Source organism: Triturus cristatus, chromosome 10 (assembly GCF_964204655.1).
Source record: "Triturus cristatus chromosome 10, aTriCri1.1, whole genome shotgun sequence".
NCBI classification, from domain to species: Eukaryota; Metazoa; Chordata; class Amphibia; order Caudata; family Salamandridae; genus Triturus; species Triturus cristatus.
Window position 1 is genome coordinate 268,735,980 of NC_140593.1, and position 17,372 is coordinate 268,753,351.

At 40.0% G+C, this 17,372-nt stretch overlaps 1 protein-coding gene across 11 annotated transcripts in view; it reads right to left on the minus strand.

Annotated features, from left to right (window-relative positions):
* Positions 1-17,372, minus strand: part of HEPACAM2 (HEPACAM family member 2) — a 474,652-nt gene that overhangs the window by 290,025 nt on the left and 167,255 nt on the right. The gene's annotated exons all lie outside the window — the stretch shown is intronic.

Below are 17,372 nucleotides of genomic sequence, written 5' to 3' on the forward strand. Positions count from 1 at the left end.
AACCAATCAGATTTTTGATTTTTTTCAAACTCACCTCCTCTATGGCTCCCAGTGTCCCTCCCTTCACAATTACCACTTTACCTTTGTGGGAACATTTAAAGGCGAAGAAAGGTGACTCTTCAAGAAGCAACCTGCATTGATTGAAGTGTATTTCTTTTGGACAGAGAAGAAATAAAACATCCCCAGAGCACTAGAATCCTTGGCCCAGACAGTTTCCTGTCAAATGTTATTCACATATTTCAGATAATGTTAGTTTGAGTCTACAAGTCTAGAGTACCAGTGGTAATGAAGCCGTCCTCCCCAATGAAATGAAGCAACCAGTTCCAACTGCCATACAATAGGTGGGTGAATATCCTAAGGCATGTGCAAACTATTATACCATTGCCCTATTTATTACTGACTGTGTGCACAAACTGATTACAAGCATTAGGGGAGAGTATGTAGCCTTACGGCTAGAGTGATCGACATTGGACCGGGGGAACCGTGTTCGAGTCTCGGCAACGACTCGCAACATCCTGTGATTCTGGGCAAATCACTTAATCTACCCCGTGCCTAACAAAAATGAATGTGTTCATATGTAACGAAAGTGGTGCTCATGTAAAGCGCTCTGATACCTGATGCCTCGGGTCTAGCTCATGCTATATGAAACTCCCCAAAATAAAACATTTAAAAGAAAACATGACACCACTTAAACATCATATGCTTGTAATAAAAATGTTACATTGAAAACAATCCACTGATGTGGGCGACAGTGGCAGCCAGGGACAAATTGGTAAGGCGGGCACTCGGGCAATGGGCTGGTATCTGAGTTGCATCTGTGGGCTGCTTTTTTGCAAGCGTGCTCGCCGATTTGGGCTATTTCTGTGCTGTTCAGGTGTAGCCAAATGCCCAGTGGGGGCCTGAACGGCCTTTCTGGAAGCAGTTGGACCGCTATTACCTCCCTTTTACTGAGGGGGTAGAGTTGCCGTTCCCAGTCTCTTTCTGGGCAGGCCCATTAATGTATGCAGATTGAGCAGGGGCAGGGAGCCTGAGCAAAATTGACCTCAATTATATTCAGGCGTGGTTCACAACTGTAAACTAATATGTTCACAAAGATTCCTGGCAACATTTGCATTTTTTTAAATCTCAGAGAAGTTAAGAAAACATGCCTCTTTTATTGAACGCCAACCCCCCTACCCCATCATACTCAAAACACGGAAGCAGTGTTTTGCAAAAAAGTGCAATTCACAAATGTGGGCCTGGGCCTATTTCTGATCCCAATCCAACCCTGGTGGCAGCCGGTGAGGCTTTGCTCCACCTCCGGCCCAGCTCTCCCAGCTGCTCCAACATTGAGCTGCTTGACTGAGCTGGCTCAGAGACACTTGGCTCAAGCTCACTTCCCTACACCAGGTTTCATCCAGAAGCTGCTGCTGATCAAGTGGAGCTATGTCCTGTGTAATGTTTTTGCCAACTTAGATTTGTCTTATATATTTCAGGTGATACGGGCTTTAGTGTCAAGTTTGGGGATAACTAGAATCTATCCCTAGCGGGTTTATGTATGCACTTTTTGTAGGATATGGTGTCCTGTCCCTTAGCACGTATATAGAGCGAGACACCAAGCGGGGATGACTATTCTCACCACTCTTCTATAAACTAATGGAAATTGTTAAAGTTGTATTTAATGAATATAAAACCTTAGTGAATGCAGATGATATGCTGCTTTTGGGGAGTAAACCCGATTCTTCCATTCCTGTGATCTCGGGAATGGTAGAAAAGTATTGCAAACCGAATGACCATAAAGTCGACTGGGTCAAGACTACACTACGGTCATGTGCCTGTTTCGCAGTTATCTTTTGGAATTGCAGTTTGATTGGTCATTCCTGCAGACAACATATTGTGGGATACAATTGCAAAAATGGCAGCAAATGTTGCTAGTTTTCCTCATGTGGGACACGATATTGATCAACGTGTTAAGGATTGAGAGATGGAGCCCTCTGAAATTAAAACTACATCTAAATTCCATATATATATGTAAAGCGTGATTTATCACCCCTAAGGCTACCCAGGGGCTGTCGGGGAGATTAAGTGAGCTATTGCACATGATGCTGAGCATGATGCTGAGCTGAGCAGCTGCCGGCGTTGGGGATCGAACTGCGGGCCCTGTGCTCCAGAGTCCGTCTCTCTGGCCACTGAAAAATGCCATAGTTCTAAAATGCCCCTATGCCTGAAGTAACATTTTTACTTACATCCGTCCCCTTTACTGTACAAAGATTGAAAAATGGTTTAATCATATTTTTTTTGCTGCAGGGAAACACTTTTATCAAGGAAACACTTCTTTTTCCCCACTTTACAAGGATGGCGAATGAGCCCTGTGATTTTATCGGCAAATTTCTGTTATCTGCTTCAGTTGAGGAAAGCGCTGGAAGCTGTATATTGAATATTGATAAATAACAGGAAATCGACAATAAAATTACTGACGAAAAATGGATCCAGATCATGTCACAATTGCTCAGCAATAAAAGGGTCAGGACCAAGCTAGAAATCTGCTTTCCCTATTTGAATATATTGATTTTTCATCTAGACTTTTACAAAAAGTTGTTGCTAGTCATACCACAATGATGTATAGTTGTGCCAGTACCTCAAATTCTGAATAGAATACCATGCATGTCTGTATAAGTTTTATACAAGGTTGCTGGGTGTCTCAGTGCATGCCATCATTTTTATATGGCTTTTACTCAAGATGATTTTTATGATATATAGATTTGTTCTTTTGATTGGCCTCTCACTACGCTACTGAACAATGTTTCATGTTATTGCATTCGACTTCAAAATTGAAAACATCTTTAAGTGAAAAAATAATGTCACTCTTTTTTTTTAGGTACATGTAAAAAACAAGCATGGAAACAAACATGAGGTGAATCTGTAGTCAAATGATAAAGATATTTATGGTGGTGAGAATAGAGATTGGGCTCATAAGAAATACTGCATCTCATAAAACTACCAAACTACGTCAGAATGCTCTGATAACAGAAATAAATACCAGCAGAATGTTGCACCAAGCAAAACCATGGCCAGAGGAGAAACAATGCCAAGCTGGAACACAGCCAGTCAAAACACTGTACCCGGATAACAATGATGTTATGTTGGAACAAGATACGAGTATTGTGGTTCCTGGCTTAGTCCATCATTCTCCTACAGATTGTCATGTGATACGGTTTTTGTACAGCACAACATTCTTTGTTTGCAGTCTTCCTTCTGGCCTGCGTTGGTGTGTTTGGTTAGTTAGTTTGTGTTATTCCTGCTAAAGTTTGCTCGGCAATTGGAAGGGAGCCACGAACCATTCATTAAAGTCGTGGGTGTGGATGGTTTGCTAGTGGTTCCCATTGGTGTTAAACTGCATGATCGTACATGACCTATCACAGATCAAATGTAGAGGTGGGCATAACTTGCATAATTCCATGTAGTGCAATCATGCAGAATTACTTAAAACTTTTTGTGAGATTATGCGGAATTATGTGAGAAGTGTAATTGTGAATTTAGCACTATTTTCCTAGCGCTAAAATACCGCCCCCCCCCCCCACCCCATATCCAAAATAGACACTAGGATGCCTTTTGCACTAAGAAATAGCACTAAATGCAAGAGAACATGAATAGCTGCGTGAGCAGATGCTCATGCTTGCTAAATGTGCTCTTGGGGTAGGATTTAGCAATTGTTTCTTAGCACAAAATGTACATGAAGATGTATGTGGCTCAACAAAATATTGCTAAAGGCAAAAGAACATGAACAGCAGCACACAGCACTTTAAATGTGCTCTCGCAAAAGGACTTTTTCCCAGAAAATACTCTGAATTAGGCAAGCGGGGGTGATCGCATTATTACTGTAATTCTGCGTCAAAGAGTAATGCAAAATTACTGAAATTACACCAAGTACTCATCATAATTAAAATTACTCCCAGGCCTAACTCGAAAGACATTACCCATTTTTGTGTGTTTGAAATCAATACCCCACAAGTAATGCCCAACTTCTTTTTTTTTTTTGTTTTAGACACCTATGCAGATCTTTTAAAATATTTTCAACAGGTTTCTGTTGCACCATAGGCACAACTGAGCCTCACACATTGATTTGGTGGTAGCAGAACATACTCACTTTTTTATTTTTTGTAGGGGTGTATTTTGGATCCTATTTTATTCACATTGTACATTAGCCTTTCTTAAAGCTTTCTGATTCTGGCACATTTATTCACTGAAACTGTCAAAAGCAATTTTACAGTGAAAAAAGACTTGAGAGGGACCCCTTGAAACTCAAGGGAAATGGGGTACTTTAAACCAGTAAAGAGAGAAATATTCCCTTGTTGTTATACTTAAAAGAGCATACAATGTTATGTCAAAAAATAAAAAGGGGGTGGGATATTCTATATCAAATGTTTATTATTCTCTTAAAAAACATGTTTATCCTTAAAACATACACAATCATAAAAACATTTCATGGTACATTAAATCACATTAGTAAAAACATCATATAATACACATTCATTTGATCTCAATCACATATACAATTGTAACCCAATTATAACCAGCATAAATGGAGACAGACAAAACTAAAAAGATCCAACTACTCTTTTTCAAATGCACATCAAGAGGAACCCTAAAATACAGCTTGTTACACGTGGATAAATCTGTGCATAATTGAATCTGTATTGGGGCTTTGATTGTGCAACTCCTCTGCGTCGACGCGTTTCGATGGCTCAATGGGATGCGACCATCTTTATCAAGACAACTTTATACTGTCTCCCTCCACAATACATGTAATTCCTGTATTATAAAAGACTTTCCTATGTGCTCCTGGCTCTGTAGATATTGAGCAAACACCAACTTGCCATATATGTTTCTCCTGATAAGTACAATGGTGTCTTGCCTATTGTCTTTTCGTTGGTATAAAAGGTGTATATATTTTAAAAAAAGTTTCTTCTTTGAGTTGATGGTGCCACTTAATCACACCAGGAAATTATATACACGTCTTCTTCTTTTCTACAGCGTGTCTCAATTGCGCTGTGTTCTGTCCGTCCTGTTTGTTGCTGGATCGAAGAAACTTTTTTTAAAATATATACACCTTTTATACCAACGAAAAGACAATAGGCAAGACACCATTGTACTTATCAGGAGAAACATATATGGCAAGTTGGTGTTTGCTCAATATCTACAGAGCCAGGAGCACATAGGAAAGTCTCTTATAATACAGGAATTACATGTATTGTGGAGGGAGACAGTATAAAGTTGTCTTGATAAAGATGGTCGCATCCCATTGAGCCATCGAAACGCGTCGACGCAGAGGAGTTGCACAATCAAAGCCCCAATACAGATTCAATTATGCACAGATTTATCCACGTGTAACAAGCTGTATTTTAGGGTTCCTCTTGATGTGCATTTGAAAAAGAGTAGTTGGATCTTTTTAGTTTTGTCTGTCTCCATTTATGCTGGTTATAATTGGGTTACAATTGTATATGTGATTGAGATCAAATGAATGTGTATTATATGATGTTTTTACTAATGTGATTTAATGTACCATGAAATGTTTTTATGATTGTGTATGTTTTAAGGATAAACATGTTTTTTAAGAGAATAATAAACATTTGATATAGAATATCCCACCCCCTTTTTATTTTTTGACATAACATTGTATGCTCTTTTAAGTATAACAACAAAAGCAATTTTACAAACATTATGCTATTATGCTACACAGATGACACGCCAACACTTTTCGGAAAATGTAGAATCCTACGGTCCAGATATATTTTTGAAAATTAATTTAATGTAATATAAAATATTATTGATTATTCTCTAACTACAATACAACATTTTGTATATCCCAAAAAAGTTGAAGATTATATTGCATCATTGTTATATTGAATTCTGGTTCAATTAGTTCCTGAAATGTGAAACCCACGTGTGGTATATAAAGGCATGGTGCAGTGCTCAATACAAAGCTCTCTTTTACAAAAGTTAAGGTGAACATCATTTGTCACTCAAAGGTCATACCTACTGCTCAACATCAACAATATCATAATATCATTTTTGCCAACACAAACTTAGTCACTTTCCAAACAAGTACCACTGTCACATGGTCAGACCACTTCTTCGTGGCCTTCCAACACAAGATACTAAAACCGACCACAACTAAAACTATCTTACCCCCAACCACATACCGACCATGGAGCAAGCTGAATTTGGAGGAACTAGAAAGTCCGCTTACCTCCAACACAGATCTAGCCACTATCAATTCTGTACAAACACACTACCGACTTCAGAGTGCTTTTGATCTAATTCCACTGAAGACATTTAAGCATGACAAAAGAAAACATGTATGAAAACAGAATTAATAAAGATCAAACAGGGGGACGTGGCTTGGCGGCGCAGCGAGATGGCTGTGGTTTGAGGAGCTCCACAGCGGTAGGGAGAAAGAGTCGGCCTGGACTACAAGAACCAGCTTTTATGTGTATTTCTTCAACACCATCATCATACATTTAAGCAGTCTCTGCTCATGCAGGTTTCATTTTCACCTGCTTGTTTTCTATTTGGGGCTTGAATGGAGTGGGCGCACTGAGAGGAATGCCGTGTTTGCCATCTTGAAATCGCTCCTCTTGCAGTCGCGGTCGGTAGTAGGAGTTACTGCAGGGCGGTGACGTGGGGAGGGGGAGGGGCAGGGTGGGGGGTAGTAAACTAGTAAACTATGGATTACGGAGGTTTACAGGTAAATTAACATATAAATTAATAAAACGAATTTCGTTGCGTGCACTGCATCCCCAAATGCGATGCAGTGCACGCAACGAAATTCGGTTTTATTAATTTATTTGTTAATTTACCTGTAAACCTCCGTAATCCATAGTTTACTACCACCACCCTGCCCCTCCCCACATCACCACCCTGCAGCTACTCCTACTACCGACCGCGGCTGTCCTCTTGCTTTCCCTCACCCTCCATCTTCTATACAGCCTCCTAACGTCATCTCAACTGAGTTTTGGCTTGAAGAAATTAGGGCTCTGAAGTCCTATATGGATACTAACATTAAATTGCCGATTTTAAATGATGGTGTGGCGGAAAGGGTGGGAGGTAATGATCCAGTGTCATATTTTTGATCATTTCTTCCTAAGGTTCTAGATCTTCCATCCTCTTCAAATTTAAATATACAAAGAGCGCATAGGCTGGGTCACTTTTCACGACATCCTTCATCCTCTCAAAAGCCAAGAGTAATAATCATCTACTTTCTGGAATATGTTAAACTTCTTGAAGTTATTAAGGCGACTAAAGCCAAAGGGAGAATTTCTTGGTCTGGTTCACAGTTATTCTTAGGAGAAGACTTTGCTAGGGCTACGACAGACAGAAGGAAAGCGTTCTTGACTATGGGACCAGCTCTTTGTGCTTTGAATGCAAGATTCTTAATACTGATAAATGTGGAATCCTTCCACTCAATAAATTGTGTTTTAAACATGAATTCGTAAAATAAAATATGTAGGTTTTTGGTTTACTATTTCTGTGAAAACTATGGTTTCTACTAATTTCAATGCTGTTTTTCCACCCTTAAGGATCTTACGAAATGGTGGAATAATGGTGGACTCCTCTGTTCTTGTCCTGGTGGGGGATGTTGGATTGTATAACAAGCATTGGTAATGTATCGGTTTCACATATGTGCGGAATAAAGAGCTGTTTTTATCAATCATCGTATGGGAGAAGGAAAGAGCTCCCTGACAAATAACACAGGAGTGGAGAGGATGTGGCACAGTGGCCAGAGCTGCTGACCCGATAGCTGGAAATCCTGGTTAGAGTCTCCATCGCTCAACATTCTGTGATTCTATGCAAATCACTTAATTTCTCGGGTGAAAATTTGTTCTATAAATATGCTGCAAGAGTAAAAAGCAAAAAGAGGCAAAACTTTATGGTAAAATAGTTCTATCAAAGCGATAATAACGGTATTTCGGCTACGGGGAACTGATAAGAGAAGCAGACGAGGAACAAGCATTGGTAAATGCAGGTACATATGCTACAGCCAATAGAAATGGAGGAAAAGTAAGTAGCACGCACAGGAACCAATGAGAAGCCAGGAAAGAGAGGAGGCTGGATGTAAGTCCCTTTTAAGTTTATATTAAAAACAATAGATTTCTCAAACATAGTGCAAGCGCTGGGCAGGCGAAACCTAAAAATGATGTTAGTCCCTATAATACTTTTTTTAATCTCTCTGCAATTCAGATCAATATTTCAGCCTCTATGGTTATTAAATTAATTCCATCATAATACTTTTTATGAAAAACAACAGATTTCTCAATTTTTTCCGTGACAAAAGTTTGTTATGGATTTATCAATTAATACAAAATCATTTAGTGATTCCTTTTTCACAAGCCAAACAGATTTTTAATTTCGCTAATTCAGATCAATCTAGATATCAAATTTCTAAGTACAATCCTTCATCAATCTTATAATTCTCTCTCTTCCAATACTTCTTTACCTCCTAAAACTGTTTCTTAAGAGCAACTACTGCTTACTTGTCGGTTGCCTCCAGAATATATGTGCACAATATTGATTTACCTCACCATAGACAAAAAAGTTCTCTGAAGTTACAGTGGGAAATTGACTTGCAAATTTGTTTCCCTATATCTTTATGGAAAAAGATTTGGATGAAGATTCATAAAACCTCACATGCGGCCAACACTACCCAAAGATTATAGGATTTCACCTGCACAGCACCTACAGTGTGCTTGAGAAATTTTTTGTTTTTAATATAAACTTAAAAGGGACTTACATCCCGCCTCCTCTCTTTCCTGGCTTCTCATTGATTCCTGTGTGTGCCACTTACATTTCCTCCATTTCTATTGGTTGTAGCATTTTTTCCTGCATTTACAAAATGCTTGTTCCTTTTCTGCTTCTTTTATCAATTTCCCGCAGGTTTTTTCTGTAACTCTTGCACATATTTATGAAACAATTTATCAACAGGAGTGTCGGAAAGTAGGATCTTTTTTTATGGTTACCCCCACTTTCTGCCTGGTGCTAAGCTGTTATTGACTAGCCAGACTGGGATCCTCCTAATCACGAGCCCAGTCTATCTGCTTTCTAATTGTCGCCTGCATCGTTTGGTGAGCTGCTTGAGGTCCTCTCAAGACTCCAGTGCCTCCGGCCTGTGGGCCCGTTTGAGGGTCACCTTTGCTTTTCTTGGGTTTCCCTGATTGCTCGGAGCCTGGCCTGACTCTCCTGCTTGTGGTGAGTCCCCTGGACCTTGCTGGTCCTGACGTTGCTCCTTCTTCAGCTCCTGCGTTGGTTGCATTTGCCAAGGCTTGCTGGTGCTCCCGCCAGACACCGACCCCTCAGCACTCTACATCGTTTGTGGGACAGCTCATGCATGGCTCCTGGTCTTCCACAGCTTTGCCTGAGTCTCACAGCTGCAGAGTCACGGTCATTGTCAACACTCCTGCAACACCCGACATCAGAGGGCATTCGTCTTCCAAGTCTCCTGGTCACTCCTGAGTGACATAGACTCTTTCCCCTCTGCTTTCAGGTACCTCTCAGCTAGAATCCACCTTCGGATTCCACCGGATACTTTCTCCTTCTTCAGCAATGTCACTTTCCTGAAGTCCTCCATTGGGCTCGACAGCGGTTTCCGACACCAATTCACACGTATGCACCTAGCTTCCGTGGTGTGTGTAACATGGGTACTAGGGTATCCAAGGGTGGGGTGGCTCTTCAACTTTCTGTCTTCCACTGGGTTTCTCCAGGGTCCACTAGGAAGGGCCCTTAATCTTTAAAAATCCAATCCCGACTTACACGTATACTTGTATGGAGCCCGTGGCCATGTTTCCACACTGCACACGCTCTCCGTGGGGTTTCTAGTTACTTACCTTGGGTGGTTCCTTGGGTCCCCAGCACTTCTACACCCTCTCGGCCTTGTCTTGACCCGAGTCGTGGTTCTTATATCACTTTCTTAGTATATGGTTTGGTCCCCCCCAGGATCCGCTGTGCATTACGTGCTATTTACTGTGTTTCTTTGCAAAGTATTGTGTGCATTGTGCATATCCCTGGGTAGGAGATATTTGTATGTGTTAGAGAGTATTATATAATAAATACGTATTTTTATAAATACTTTGTGTGGTTCTTTTCACTTAATCTATACAATAAGATTGCATTCTGGTAAAACAAGCTGCTTTACACTCCTTCTGGACTAAGCCTGAAGGCTGCTCTTCACAGCTACCACTGAGAGAGCTTTCTAATGTTGTCTAAGACCTCTGAAATCACCATAAGGGTTGTCTGAACTGATGCAGGGTGTCCACCTACATAAGTGTACATCATATACCAGGCCGGCTTCTCACAAGGAGAGATTAAGTGATTTGCATAGAATCACAGGATTTTGGGTGGTGCCGCCGAGACTCAAAGGGGGATTCCCATCTCTTGAGTCAGCAGCTCCTCTCCACTCCTGTGTTATTTGCCAGGGAGCTCTTTCCTTCTCCTGGACAATGATTTATAAAAACAGCTCTTTATTCATTACATAGGCGAAACCGATGCATTACCAATGCTTGTTTTTTTATTTACGATCAACTAATGTATACCTCGCACAATTTGTGTAAAATTAATCCTAGTATATCATCTACATGTTTGACATGTCATCTATCTAATTCAACATTTAAACACATGCTATTTGAGTACCCTCACACTTATCAATTCTGGTTGCAAGTCTGGTCTCAAATTAATCGCGTTTTTCACACACATGTTCCTTTTTCTTTCACAAATGTATTTTTAGGAAGCCTTTCAGAAATATGGAAAGATTATGATTTTAATGTACACATTGTAGATTTATGTATTGCTTTAGCATTCCAGCAAATAATAAAGAATTGGAAAAATTATGTCAATATTTTCTTTCGAGCATGGTGACATGGTGTTTTTTTACAATCACAGACCAGACGGGAATTTTGTAACTCCACTTGCTTTAGCTATTAAGAGAGATATTCTTTGGTCATCAGGACCTGCTTTACAAAATATGTCTGCTTTACAGCTTAATTTACACCAACCTAGTATCCAAGAGGTTTCAAAACCTACTTAACTATCCGTGGCTTTTTCTCTCATTAAATATCAAATGTAATGATTGTTTTTTTGTTACATTGTACTTTAACTTAACAGTGTTGGTATATCCTTAACTGGGAATGATTGTCTTATCTCCATTCTAATTTTCTCATTTTCTACTTTTCTTTTCTTTTTTTCCTTTAATATTTTTTTATATGTATATTTCATATTTAATATTATTGTTTATTTGAGAACTTATTGTACAAATTTAGGAGTTTCTTTATCTTATTTTAAGAATGTTTTCCTGGTTGTATTTGTATTATTTATATATCAATAAAGTTCTCTTTTAAACTTTAAAAAAATCATCAAACAAAAAAGCAAATAAACTATACTATTCAAAGTGAATCCTCGAGACAAAGTGTGCCATTAAAGAAATCTATAAAATACTCATAGACTTATCTAAACGAAAATGCACAGAAGCTACCAATCCCAGTTCAAGACTTTTGTGACAAATAGGCAGTCCATTACAAATCTAAAGCAAATATGCTGAATACCAACTTAAACAACAAAAAAATTAACTGCCTAATGTGTTTCCGACAATACCCTCCAGCCAAAGGTAAAAAGAGCAGGTAGGCTTCTTCAAAGAACTATCACCAACTGAATTTCTGGATCTTGTCAAAATAAGCAAACCAGCTGTCTGACCCTTGTCCACCTCAAATCTTCAGAAACATCCTGTCATCTTCAGCGGCCATCCCAGTAAGAACAGTCATCAGGAGATTTCCCTGAAGACCTAAAAAGGCAATACAAACAACCACTGATAAAAAAAAAAAAAACTAACCTGGACAATCAAAACGCCCTAATCTCTATTTGGGAGGACCTTAAGACCGCTGTGAACCAGAATGGGGTTGCTGACCTTCTTCTCTTGGACTTTTCAGGAGCCTTTGACACAGTGGATCACTATACACTCATTCAAAGAATTTAGGAAGCTGAAATAGAGGGCCCAGCTCTCACTTGGATCACTTCCTACCCACACATTAGAATGAATTTTATACAACAGAGAGCAAAATTGCAGAATGCAGCAAAATAGAAAATCGAAGTTGCTAAACCAGAGAGCAAACAAAATATTATTATAACAATATAACGCTAAAACATAACAAAAGAAACTGAGGAAATAAAGACAATGTAAGTGGACCACAGAGTGCAATTCTGACAACAATTTAGCATGTTTACCCTGCACTCCCACAGAAGACTTCCTCCCAAAAATAACACATTTAAGTCTGTGGAACATTGACACTACGCATAGTAGATATACCCAGCACAGACATAAGACATCAGCATTGAACAATGAATCCAGTGTATAACATTTTGTAAATAATCATGCTTTTTGTGTCCTGCTCGTGAAGCTGTAGGCGGAGCCACAGCAAAAGAGCTGCATATCTGTGATTTGTTACTTTGTTCATCTGAAATAGCACATTTCAGACCATACAAGTCATGGCATAATCACAAGCTTTTCCTACTGCGAACTCCAATTAGTACATGCCACCTGCTGTTTCACATGCTAGCTATGATGTTGTTTTGTTGCATGGTACATCACACAGGACAGGTTTTGTTGTATGCAGCTGACCTGAAGGAGCTAGGGGTGCCCTTCAAACTTTATTTCATGCGGAATTAAAAATTATGAGGGCATGGGATCTGACACACATTTGGGAAAGGTTAGGGGCCAGATCTACAAGGCTTGTTTGAGGTGGCAAACGGTCCGATTCTGTGCGACTGCAAAAATCATTATTTTGATGTACAAAGGTCCAATTTGTGACTCAATATTAGGAAGGGGTGTTTTTAGGGCGTGCCTTCCTAATACTGAATCACAGTGGTATGTGTGAATGATCTTCAACCAAAATACGGTGGCAAAACATTTGTTTTTTTTACACCTCCTTCAAGTGGGTGTAACTCATTCACAAATGAAAAGGGGACCCCAAAGGACCCCTTCCTCTTTGTGAATGTTTGTAAAAACTTTCTCAAGAGTAGGCCACTGCCCATTCTTAAAAAATGAAAAGAAAACTTTTCATTTTTCTTATTGAAACGCAACCCATTTTCCTTTAAGGAACAAATGGGTTGCGTTATTGAAAAACAATCACAGGCCACCATCCCTGTGATTTTTGCGAATCCCAGTATGTCGCAAACTAAGACCGAACTCATGAAGATTGATGAGGTAGGTCTATTTGCAACCCACTGGGGCTCACAAACTGTGTTAAATTCACATTTGTACATGGGTGTATGCAATTACCAAATAGCGACTCGTAAAAATTTGCTATTTAGTAATCGCAAACCATACCCTATGTACATCTTGCCCTAGATTCGCCTCTGCAACAGAACCAAATTAAGATTTTCACCATCTTCATTTATGAAATAGTTGACCACTTGTAAGAAGCTGTTTATGTCTCAATTAGATATTGGGCATAAAAGTTATGTAGGTCATGAGCCTACATATTCAGATTACACAGGAAGACAAACTCATTCAAAATTCAACTCTCCTAGAGCAAAAGTTAGCCTGAAAATGAATACAAGCAGATCTGTTCTATTGGCCACACACTACCCTAATGGTTTACCCTATTGGGTACCTTATCTTTGAATACAGAGGCCAACATTATCTTCATACTTTTTCTGGGGATCTACAGTGTCCATTCTTTAGCCACAGGATAAAAAGGGGGCTTCTTGTGACATTGGTCTTGTTCCTACTCCCACACCCACCATTCTAACACAAGCAGATGAGTACGCACACATACAGAAACACTCTCATAGATTCACAGACCCAAGTTTGTGCGCACACCGCACACACGCTCACACACACCCTTCTCACCCGACTAAATAGTGCAGCAGTGCTCTTAATAGCCCTCACTACTTATTCTATACTTCACCTGTTCAAAGTGGCTTAAGAGCAGCACTGTGTGTTCTAGGCTATGGGTTCAGCAGTGATATAATATTTACAGTTCTCTTTTATTCTGAAACCTTTATTTCAAAATTGAGAATGGCGTTGGAGAGTAATGATTAAAACAATACCCAGCTTTGTTTATTAATTTAAGATAACATCTGTGTGTCCGACTTACCCAAAATAAAAAAGTGTCAACAGTTAAGACCACCTTGGCTTGCCTGTTCGCTCTCTGCTTTAATTACTTTAATCGAAATTCTGCGTTAAGCAGTGTGCCTTGCTTCAGTTTTGTCTCCTATGTGCTTCCTTCTCAGTTTGGTTCTCCCTTCTGATAGACTCTGTTTCAGAAATACCCTCTCGGGTAAGCATGTTTTCTAAATGTCTCATAAAACAATCAATCACCTGTTCACAGCCAACATTTACTGCTGCAGAAAGATGGCTGATTGCCCCTGTCCCCGCGATGCTGTTGCCGTCACGGCTTCTGAGCAGATGGCAGCTACTTAGTTTTAGTGACCTTTTTTTATTATCTCCAAACTCCCCCGCTCCAGAACCATATGGTGTCTGGGAACCCTGGAGCCAGTTGGATTGTTCCAACCAATATGGAGAATGAAGCCTTATAAAATATTCCTGACCTACTGGCAGATGTGCGCTGAGAGCAGGTAGTGTAAACGTGGCGGGCTCACGAGCCCGCGGCGTCACTAGGCGTCCCTCCAAGGGAAAGTCGAAACAAGCTCTCTTTAATGTATTCAGTGGGAAATAGCTCGAAAGAAGAACGCATCTGTAAGATCTGTAAAATGGCGGTCCAGGAACATTAACGCGGCGCTTATTTGCTCATCTCTAACAGATTTCAGAAGGCGTTTTTGTCGCCCTATATTTTAATACGGGAACCAGGTGGGCATATTATGCTCATTCGTCCAGGCTTAAAATAGTACATTTAAGTTATTACTTTTAAAGTTTTTGTGTCATTATAAAAATGTTGGTGGAGTTTGTTGACGGATTACGTCACTTTTGTTTTATGTTGTGCAACCTTTCAGGGAAAGCTGATATCAAAACAAGGGTGATCAAATATAAAAAACAAAACAATAAAAGCTTCACAAAACAATAAACATGGGAGGCGTCGATTTAGGCTTTTCTGTTGTAACAGACTTTACTCAGAGAGAAAAATGGAAGGATGAATTTGTGTAAAAGAAATCAGAAATAAAGTGGGAGGAAAATAAGAACTATTGCAAATGTATAATACCATTTTTTGCATAGTGAACTTGGTAAGTAGGGCGGATATTCTACTTCTCTAGAATTTGTGAAATTGTATATCCTTCACCTGTTTCTCTATTCTTCGACTTATTTCCTCTTCAGTTACTTGGACTGAGGGCATGACATCGACTTGCTTTATAGTTGAGCATGGTATTTCCAGATGAGATATTGATGTGATAAAATAGGATTTATTTTTTGAAAAATGAAACAATGAAGCAAGAGTATTTCGTGAAGAAGTGAGCATAATAATGTAATAAAAACACAAAATCTGGGTGGACAGTATAAAAGATATGAATGCTGATTCCTTTTATCTGATTTATGTTTTAGTCGGTGAACACTAAAAATACCAGCAGTATCCACAAAGAATCTGAAGCTCATATCCCCGGGTATCTTGATAATGGTCTGCTGACTTGACAGCACAGCTGATGCCAGACAATTATGTGAACATCACTAGAAAGGTTCTTTGGCTCCTCCCATATGTTGGGCACCAGAAGTACACATTTTAATTGGGCAGACGCTGTCGGCTTCAACAAAAACAAGCATTTGCAATGCAACGGTCTCGCATTTGTGAAAATTAGAGCTATTGGAGGTGTACATTACAATGTTTTTTACTTTTGATTTTTGTTTGCAGTGGAGTGATTATATTTGCAGACCCAGAAAATGGGAAATTGGTTACGAAGGAGGGGAGGTGGAAAATAAATGACACCGCTAGCTCCCCGGTAGCCCGTGCAGAAGGCAGGCGTAGGGAACAGGTGCTGTTCAGAAGCTCTGCAGAGCGCCTGGCGATGCGGGTTTAAAGCTGCAGGCAGACAGGGCAATATTCAACAGGTCCTTACACTATAATCTGACAACTTCATGGTCCTGTAAATCCATGAAGTTGTCAGATTACACAGATGACGCAATCAAAAGGGAACCTAATTAGCCAAAGATGTAAAGTTTAGGAAGAGATAGTTACAACAAGCTAACTAACGAACACAGCACTGGCTGTGCCTGCCAGTGCGCGTGAACAGCAGTGGTCCCCATATTTTCTTTAGCTCAGGCTGTACGTTCCTGGGCCTACATCATGGGTACATGCAGAGCTCAGGTACACAGAGCCCTGCAGATCAAACAGAGCATATCTGTGTAATCGGCTAGTGTACACAAGAAGCGGAGGTACCCACATTTCTGTCGCGGGAAATATAAAAGATAGAAAAGGCACTCCATGGACCTAGAAGCAAGTAAATGAGAGGAACAATAAAGACAACCTGTGTTAAGAAATGAGTAGGCTTTAAGCCCGCTGTAAGTTCTTGGTCATATGTCATTTTCAACCATGCAGCTGCTGCATCTGTTAGGCTCACCGGTTTGCATCAGCATCTAGAACCAAATCAGTTTTTGCCACATCAGATCATTTCTGTAAACCCTGAAAAAGGGCACCCATATTTTTCTTTAGGTCCCTTGGGAATGGTAGCCTTTTTACCTCCAAGATGTCTGGTCACGGTACAGACAAAAGCAAGTAAACTTATATTTGCAAAAATAATCCTACAAATAAATCCAAATGGAATATAAATTACCTAACTGCATTCCACATGTACAAATCGCACAGTTTTAATAAAGTGTGTTTCATGAAGGACTGAGTAGGAACCGTAATATTAAACCACTGTATTTTTATTGGGATGTATCAGCACTTATTGGTAATGAAGCTATAAAAATATGTTGATAACTATAGTTAACAGGTAAAGTTGGTGAAAAATAATGCATTGGGTTTGACCAATAGGCGCGAATAAAGGGACCTTCCACACTTGCATGGCCACTGCGGGTTTAGTCTGGCGAAGCCTTTCCACGGCCTTGTTTTCTGAAACCTACTGGCATTAAGAATTCCCAGTAAGCCACTTTAAAACAATTTTAGAAACAAAAAATGCGCACTGGCATGGTGGGGGGGGGGGAACACCAATAAACATCACTATGCAACACAGCTAATCCAAGCCCTGCCAGAGCGCGAGGTTCTGGTGTAATTCTCCCCAAGGCGCTGTCTTTCCTGAAAGGAAGAGTGTTATTTACATCCATCTATCCTTCCCGGTGGGCCTCTGGAGATAGGGCCGAGGATGACTGGCAAGGCAGTGGAAAAAATTAGAAGAAGTAGGACAATTCCCGCACGCCCCTCGCTGCGGAGCACCTCGGAATACCAATTGGCGGCAAATCT